Raw genomic sequence first — 9,006 nt, forward strand, 5'->3', positions numbered from 1 at the left:
AGACTATTGATGTTAGATGTTAGAATACTGACTGGATTTGGGGTTCCCAAATGACCTACTACAGAATTTCCCCAGGAACTTGTCACTTAAGCAGCCATCAGATGGGAGTTTAAGCAGCCATCAGTGGTTGTTGCCAGATTGGACCAAAAAACAATCAAGTACAGTTTGCCTGACCCACAATTTCTCATGTTCAAAGCTAAGAGGTTTTTACCTAATTAGTCACTGTATTTGCTTTCAAGTTAAACAGTTATAGTTTTGAAACTAGACTACTTAAGTGTTTCTTTAAATCAAGAAAACCAATCTCATAGGCATTGTGAAAGTGAAAGTGTCAGTTGTGTCCGACTCTGTGACCCCACGGGCTGCAGTCTACCAGGCTTCTCCATCCGTGGAATTCTCCAGGCAAGAATTCTGGAGTGGGTTGCCAGTTCCTTCTCCAGCAGATCTTCCCCACCCAGGGATCAATCATGGGTCTCCCACACGGCAGGCAGACTCTTTACCAACTGAGCCATCAGGGAAGCTTCTCATAGGCATCACGTGTATATGACTTACAGTTTTACTTGACATTTTATTTATTTTTAAATTTTTTTAACATTCTTTCTTTTGGCCAAGCCCCGTGAGATATGGGATCCTAACTCTCCCACCAGGGATCAAACCCGTGCCCCCTGCAGTGGATGTCCATATAATAGATTATTATTCAGCCAAAAAAGCAGGGTAGTACTGCTACATGCTACAACATGGGTGAACTTTGAAAACATTACACTAAAAAAAGCAACCAGAGACAAAAAGTCACATATTGTGTGATTCCACTGATATGAAATATCCAAAATAGGCAAATCTTTAGACACAGAAGATAGATTAAATAAGTTTAGTGGCTTGTGGGGGAGAAGTAGAGAAACGGGGAGTGAGTGTTAATGGTTATGGGGTTTCTTTCTGAGATAATGAAATGTTCTAATATTGCTTGTGGTGATGGTTATACAACCCTACTATTATAGTGTTTTTTCTAATTTCATTGAGATATGCTGTGCTGCTTAGTCGCCCAGTCGTGTCTGAGTCTTTGTGACCCCATGGGCTGTAGCGCACCAGGCTCCTCTGGCCATGGGGATTCTCCAGGCAAGAATACTGGAGTGGGTTACCATGCCCTCCTTCAGGGGATCTTCCCAACCCAGAGATTGAACCCTTGTCTCCTGCATTGCAGGTGGATTCTTTACCATCTGAACCACCAGGGAATCCCAAGAACACTGAAGTGGGTAGCCTAACCCTTCTCCAGGGGATCTTCCTGACCCAGAAATCAAACCAGGGTTTCCTACATTGCAGGCAGATTCTTTACCAGCTGAGCTACTAGGGAAGCTCTCGTTGACATATAATTGACTATAATACAGTATAGTGTTATATACTTAAAACAAGTGAATTGCATGGTACCTGTGTATCTCAATAAACGTTTGTGAGGGTTTTTTAACTTTCAGTATAAAAATTAGAGCAGTTCACTGAGGGGCGAACTATCCTACTGTTCATGGTGGACTAAAACTTGAACTCATCCATTCAGTCAGTCTTCCTTCCAATCCACAGGCTATTCTTTCTATCAAATATTCTAATTCTGTCATTGAGCAAACTCCAGGCCCTAAACGGTGAGTCTTGCATCACCAATTAAAGCTGAGATTTCTGGCATACGTAAATAAAATAATGAATGAATGGATGGATGGATGGATGAATAAATGTTTGTATTCTTCCTAAGTTAGGAAGAGGATATTCTAACATATTAAGACTATAAGACTGAGGAAGTTAGCCATGGGGGCCAATTTAGTGGCAGGATAGTATAGAAGTTAAGGTCTAAAGATCCAGCATCAAAAAGACTTGGATTTAAAACCTGGTCCCCCTGCTTCCAGGCTCTCTCCTTGAGCAAACCACTCAATCTCTTGAATGCGTTTTCTCACCTGGTCCTCACATCACTCTTGATATACAGGTATTGTTAGTCCCATTTTTACAAATGAGGAAGCTAAAGCTCAGTAAATTAACTAGTCAAGTTCACTTTTCTGTAAATGGTAAAACTTCTGTTCAAACTTTTCTCTGCTTACCTTGAAAGTTATGCTAGCCACTTACTGTTGATTCTTATATGCTTCTATCTCCAGGTTTAATTCTGTCCATGAGGCTTGCTAACTGACAGGTACACAATGACTCTTTTGTTGTATAGGTTTTACTACACGTTGTATATAGATCTATACTATAATAACATACATATCACATGTAGAACACATATAAAAGTAAGCATACATATATGATAAAAAACTGTTTATACAGTGTAGTACAAAATGGTATATAATTTTAATGACAATTATTGGAAGTTTCTTAGAGATATTGTTGATACTCTGTACTACTGAAAGAGGCAATATGAAGTCTATTAATTCAGACAGTTTTAAATAGAGCACAGAACTTAAAGACACATACAATGATTCTATATATTTTCTATATGTCCTTACTTAGATAATGTATGTAAAAAGGATAAACCAATATCCTCTTGGGAGAATATAAGATTTGAAAGGGACCCAAAAGGACTTACTCTAACTAAAATATTCTAGTTTTTTGTTGTTGTTGTTATTGTTTTACAGAGGATATTTTCATGTATTTCCCATGAAATTAAAAATTAATGTTTAAATAAATGTGTAGACTTTAAAATAAATTCTAAATTCTACTGAGCTATATATAATACACAGATAGAAAAGGGCACAGGACTTCCCTGGTGGTCCGACGGTTAGGACTCTGTGCTTCCACTCCAGTGGGCTCAAGTTCCATCTCTGGTTCAGCCAAAAAAAGGAAAAGTGCGCAAATGGTGCTTTTCTGGCTCAAGACTATCACTAAGTAAACACAGCTACATAACCACAGCAAGGTCAGGAATTACACTATTGCAGGAACCCCGGAAAATGCCCCTACACTTCCTCTCCATCACTGCCCCACTTCCGCACTTCAAAGGAAAACCTTACTAAGCTTTTATAGATTAATTTTGCCTGTTTGCGGGGGGTGGGGGTGGGGGGGGTGGTGTTCTCCTGGTGGCTCAGTGGTAAAGAATCTGCCTGCCTATGCAGGAAACGCAAGAGACCCAGTTTCGATCCCTGAGTTGGGAAAATTGCCTGGAGTAGGAAATGACAACCCGCTCCATATTCTTGCCTGGAAAATTCCACAGAGCAGCATGACAGACTACTGTCCATAGGGTCGCAAAAGAATCTGCCAGGACTGAGCACACAGCACACACTTATTTTTTACTTTATATAAATGGAATGATTAGAATGTATATTCTTTTGCCTTGTTTCTTTTGCTCAACATTATGTTTGTGAGGGTCATTCCTTCATGTAGTTGCTTGAGGTTGTCATTGCTCTCAGAATTAAACTATTAATAGATGACTTTTTAAAAAGGGTCCAGCAGCACTAAAAAGTTTTTAAAATAACCAAGTAGGATTGAATTTCTCTGTTCACATGATTTAGGGGGAAAAGAGTGCCTGACATTAGAATCCAACATCAAAATGTAAGCTCCCAACCTCCAAATGATCCGTCATCACTGACAGAAAACTCTCAGAATGGCAAGTTTCAATTCCAGAATCATTTGAATTATCTACATAAAATGTATTAAATCTGACTAAATTCAGAATTTACATATCTTGAACCTAAATATTTTAATATCTATTCTGTTACCGCCATACTGTGATTAAAATCTTATGTTAATAATTTGCTAGTGAAAAGAGAAGAAACACAAAGCTTGTGGAGGCAGTGATAGATTTAAATTTCTAATGAAGGATGAAAAAGGAATAGGTTCCGTGGCCAAATCCCGCAGCAGCAGCTGTAGAACAGCATGAACTATAGTCACAAGCTGCTCGGGTCTTGAAGCTTAACAACTAGTCTGCAATAAAAAATAAGTGACTTTACGGAGATAAAAACAGGCCTCTTCTGTTGGCCTGGAGGCCTAAGGGCTGTTGCTTCTGCCCTCCTGGGATCTCATCTTATCTGAATTCTGGTCTTTATGAGTCCAGCTGAGGTCTTCGCCTACAACCTTCAGAAGAAGCCATGAGCCCTGACTCATCCGGGCTCATCCCCTGACTCATGTGCTAGTCCTGGCTTTTAGAGAAGGTGTAGATAGCGAGAGGAGAGAGCAGGGAGGTAACTCTCTTTCTGCCACTGTTAAAGCGACGTCGTGGTCTAGCCCAGTGGTTCGCAACCTTCCCAGCACATGGAGCCCAGGGAGTACACTTTGTTGCTTAAATTTTGGCTATTGCTCTGAGCTGTTGCCGGACAGAGCACATCCTCTATGTGTTCGATTTGGTGACTGCCACATGTTCCAATAACTGTTGTGGCACACCCTGAAATAATCAGTGTCTCTATTATACAAGATAATGACATTGCTGGTTTTGGCAGAACATTGAAAACACCCTTCAGATGCCCATGATTACCTTCAAACGTTACCACGCCCTTCTTTTGCTGCATGCTGGCTTTAGTTGCGGCGAGTGGGGATTGCTCTCTAGTTGCAGTTTGCAGGCTTCTCATCGTGATGGCTTCTCTTGTTGGGGAGCAAGGCTTTACAGCTCTGGGGCTTCAGTAGTTGAGCGCTGGCTCCATAGTTGTGGTTCACCGGCCTAGTTGCTCTGAGGTATGTGGAATCTTCCCCAACCAGGGATCCAACCTGTGTCCTCTGCACAGGCGGGTGGATTCTTAACTGCTAGACCAGCAGGGAAGTCCCAGTCTCTTCTTTTAAAGATGAATAGACAGAGGTGCAGAGAAGTTAAATGATGGAATAATGGATATAGTTATATCATGGAATAATGAATCTACTGGAAAGCATCCCGAACCATGAATGAGAATATCTGGGCTCTTGTCTTCACTTAGAAGTTTTAATTTTGTGATCCTGATCAGACTTTTCAAATTTTTCTCATTTTATAGAGTTCAATTTGTTTTTTTGCTCCCAATAAATGTACTACTCTGTTAATTTATAGAAGGCATTATTAGTAGTAGCTTTTACAAATCACAGTTATAATAGTGAAATTCATCTTCCCTTTTGTTTTTTCATTGAGTGAGCATTAAGATGATCAGATAGGCTCATGTCATATACTTGTTCCTTATTCTCCTTCCCATGTTTCTTTTTTCTCCTTTATTATCAGAATAAGATTCATCATGTTCACCCCACAACCTTTATTAACATTTCTAGAAGTGTGATCATTCTATATGTGTTCAGGTAAACATAGATACTTGACACACAGATAAGTGCAAATTACTCTTGAATTGAATTTGCACTGTAACGAGAAATTCGACATGTTGGCACCTGGGAGAATGTTGGCGTTGATGATAGATCAGACATCAAAAATGGCAGAAAAACCAAGTGTGCTAAAGTGGACTAACTTGTCTTGGAGACCTCTGACTTAATTTTCATGATATGGCACCTTCATTTATCACACAGTACAGAAAGCTTGAGTTTCTTTTGAAAATCTGTGTGAGATTTCATCTTGGAACATAAAGTTGCCACAGAGAAACAGACCTGTTCAAACCTGTTTTGGCATTCTTAAGACCTGATCATTGCTCTGTGGGTAAGACTTTGGTACAAGGATGCTTTCTTGTGTTGATTTGGTCTAACAATGACACTGATGTAGAAAAAGGCTTTGTTAAGCATTATAGATATTTTTGTAAATTTCGAGGACCTCAAGGAAAAGAGTTTACTAAGGATTTGTGAGTGTCAACTTTGTACAACCCCAAAGCGTAACCTATTACTCAGTTAGGAAGCATGGAATGAGATCACTAAGCATGTTACAGCATGATATTTTATCTGAAAATGAGCACTAGTCCATTTATTGGAAGTTGAGAGGAATCGAAGGTCTAAATACATTAAATACTAAAAATTTCATTCTTTGTAGGAACAGTAGCTTACTACTATTTATTGAGCAGCCCTTTCTGCCATACACTATACTTAGCCTTTTAATACATTATCTAATTTAACTAAATCTTCATAACAGTCTTATGAGATAGGTACTATAATCACGTATTTTACAGTCAAGAGAAGTGAGATTATCTTTATGGGATTAAAGTCTAAAAAAGCACAGATGGGACTTCCCTGACTGTCCAGTGTTAAGACTTCACACTTCCACTGCAGGAGGTATGGTTTCAGTTCCCTGGTTGGGGGAAAAAGATTCCCCATGCTGCATGGTGAGACTAAAAAAAATTAACTGATTAAAAATAAAAATAAAAAAGTGATTATATGTGAATGTATAACCGATTCACTGTTATAACTGATAACAGACTAACACAGCACTGTAAATCAACTACACTCCACTAAAAATTAATAAAAATAAAACGTTTACTTTAGAGTTAAAAAGAGAGAGGAGTGAGACTAAACGGGGTTAAAATCAACTATTTAAAGTTTCATACTTGATAGGAACAACAGGATTCAGACCCTAATCTGATTTGAAGTGTGAGTTCTTTCCATGATGAAATACTACTGATGTTTTTTATTCTGTGGTTTTTTGGTTTTAATTAATAATTAACTACACAAACAATATATGAATTCATTCTTTCTTTTAAAATATAAGGCACTACAGATACACTTTAAGGAAAGGTTTGGATAGTCAAAGCTGTGTTTTTTCCAGTAGTCATGTATAGATGTGAGTGTTGGACCATAAAGAATGCTTAGCACTGGGGAATCGATTCTTTCGAACTATGCTGCTGGTGAAGACTCTTGAGAGTCCCTTGGACAGCAAGGAGATCAAACCAGTCAGTCCTGAAAGAAAACAACCCTGAATATTCATTGGAAGGACTGATACTAAAGCCAAAGCTCCAATACTTTGGCCACCTGATGCAAAGAGCTGACTCGTTGGAAAAGACCCTGATGCTGGGAAAGATTGAGGGCAGGAGGAGAAGGGGACGACAGAGGATGAGATGGTTGGATGGCATCACCGACTCAATTGACATGAATTTGAGCAAACTCCAGGAGATAGTGAAGGACAGGGAAGCTTGGCGTGCTGCAGTCCATGGGGTCACAGAGTTGAACACAACTGAGTGACTGAACGATGAAGAACAACAATTGTGATTTATAAAAACATATATTTGGAGTGCCTAAAGCCTTTGGAATTTCCTCTGGTGAGAGTGACAACGGTGTCCCTAAAGAATTTGGAATTAGGTGACTCATGTAACTGAAAGTGTAGGTGTGAACTTCAAGCACATGTGACAGGAACTCAGATAGTGACATCGGGACTCAACTTCTCTTTTCCCATCTTTTGGTTACATTTCTGTTGTGTTGGCTTTATATCATCAGGCAAGCTTTTACCTTGAGGTGGTAAGACAGTGTCAACAGTTCTCCATCTTATATTATTCTGGGTTCAGAGTCAGTTGAAAAGAAGTCCTTTCCCATGACTCATTGTGAAGGCAAATTTGGCCAAATTACCTCCTCTGAACCAATCACTGTGACCAGGGAATGGAATTCCAACACTTGGCTGGTCCTGATCACATGATAAACTCCTGATGGAGGGAAGGCACCCATTTGCTGCACATGGACAAAAAACAGGAAGAATTTCTAACAGGATACCAGAGTGAGGTCACCAAAAGAAAGGGAAATGGGTGTATGTTGGACAACCAAAAAGTCACAGGAGGCCTCCACAGTATAATAAAATTATTTGTATCAGTTAGGACTTTTTCTGACACAGTGCTGAAGTAAAATCACAGATTTGTCTGTGGTAGGACAATCAAACTAAGACAGAAAGAAAAAAATAAATAACATGCCCCCTTTGTGGTAGGCCTTTCCCAGCATATAACATGAATCTGCATTTTACATTAACCAGACCACCTCAAAACAGAAGGATGTAATCAACCTTCGAGAAAAATGGTCTCTTTCCTCTGACACCAGCATTATTACTTTAAGGTTAAAATTTCTTTTTTATCCCATATAGGGGTCACATTGACCAAAGGCTTGCTCTGTACCTGTACAACCGACCAAAACATTTTTTAATGAACTTTATGTACAATGGCAATATGTTGCATAAATTCTTTGTCTCAAAAATGTATAAAACTGCATTTTTAATTGCTGACCAGTGGCCAGTTCTCAGAGTTCCCGAGAATCTGTTTCAGAGTTAGAAGCCTCATTATAGCGCAAATAAAATTCTTTTTTTCTTCTTAGCTTGATTGTTATTTGATTTTCCACCAACACTGATAACAAAAGCAATCTAAATCTAAATCTAAATCTAAATCTGTCTTTTTAAAAATAAAGGAATTTTTTTTAATTTAAATAATTTTTTATTAATCTGTCTTTTTATTTTATTTTATTTTATTTATTTATTTTTTTAACACCTTGTCACACCACCGATTGAAGCAAAACAGCACAACATGCTGCCGCTTCACCCAAAAGCAGTGTTTTCACTCTGCCCTTTCTTGACGGCTCAGCGATCATCAGCAAAAGGCCCACTGAATGCTTTTAAAAGGGTGATAATCTGTCTTTTTAAAAATAATAAATCTAAATCTGTCTTTTTAAAAATAAAGGAATTTATTAGCTTCTGTTTAAAAATGTACCCTGGACTTGTTTTAATCAGGTATGCTAAGACATACCCACTTGGAAATGATTGTCATAAAAGAAGTTTATACTCATAGATCCTTAGAAACTTGAGGGCCAGCCTATCACACAGGGCCATTTGGGGAAGGACCAGGGCTGGTCAGGGGGCAGAGAGGATCAAGGCAGGAGAATGTGGTCCAGAGCCTTTAAAAGGGTTTTGATAGGAAAGAATGAGTGAAATAGGGTAGGTACCTGAGTCAGTTTAGGATTATAGAGTTTGATTCATTGCAGTAGGCTCTGGGCTCTGGGATGGTCTCTAGCTGGTCCTGGCCCTGGATTGATTTAGGGCAGGGGGAATACTGGTTTCATGCATGAGAGTTTGATAAAGAAAATAATTGGAGAGGTTGGTTCTGGATTCTTTGATTTGCATGTCAAAGGCACGCTCTGGGTATGGGAGAGGGGAGGGGAATCATTTGCTATCTGTAAGAATTAGCTAGCCCT

The 9,006-nt window shown here is 39.0% G+C and overlaps 1 non-coding gene across 1 annotated transcript; it reads right to left on the reverse strand.

Annotated features, from left to right (window-relative positions):
- Positions 1 to 8,305: 8,305 nt before the first annotated feature.
- On the reverse strand, positions 8,306 to 8,440 carry LOC136165832 (small nucleolar RNA SNORA21). The gene has a single exon (XR_010662799.1). It is a non-coding gene; the product is annotated as a small nucleolar RNA SNORA21 (small nucleolar RNA).
- Positions 8,441 to 9,006: the final 566 nt, after the last annotated feature.

Source organism: Muntiacus reevesi, chromosome 3 (genome assembly GCF_963930625.1).
Source record: "Muntiacus reevesi chromosome 3, mMunRee1.1, whole genome shotgun sequence".
Lineage (NCBI taxonomy): Eukaryota > Metazoa > Chordata > Mammalia > Artiodactyla > Cervidae > Muntiacus > Muntiacus reevesi.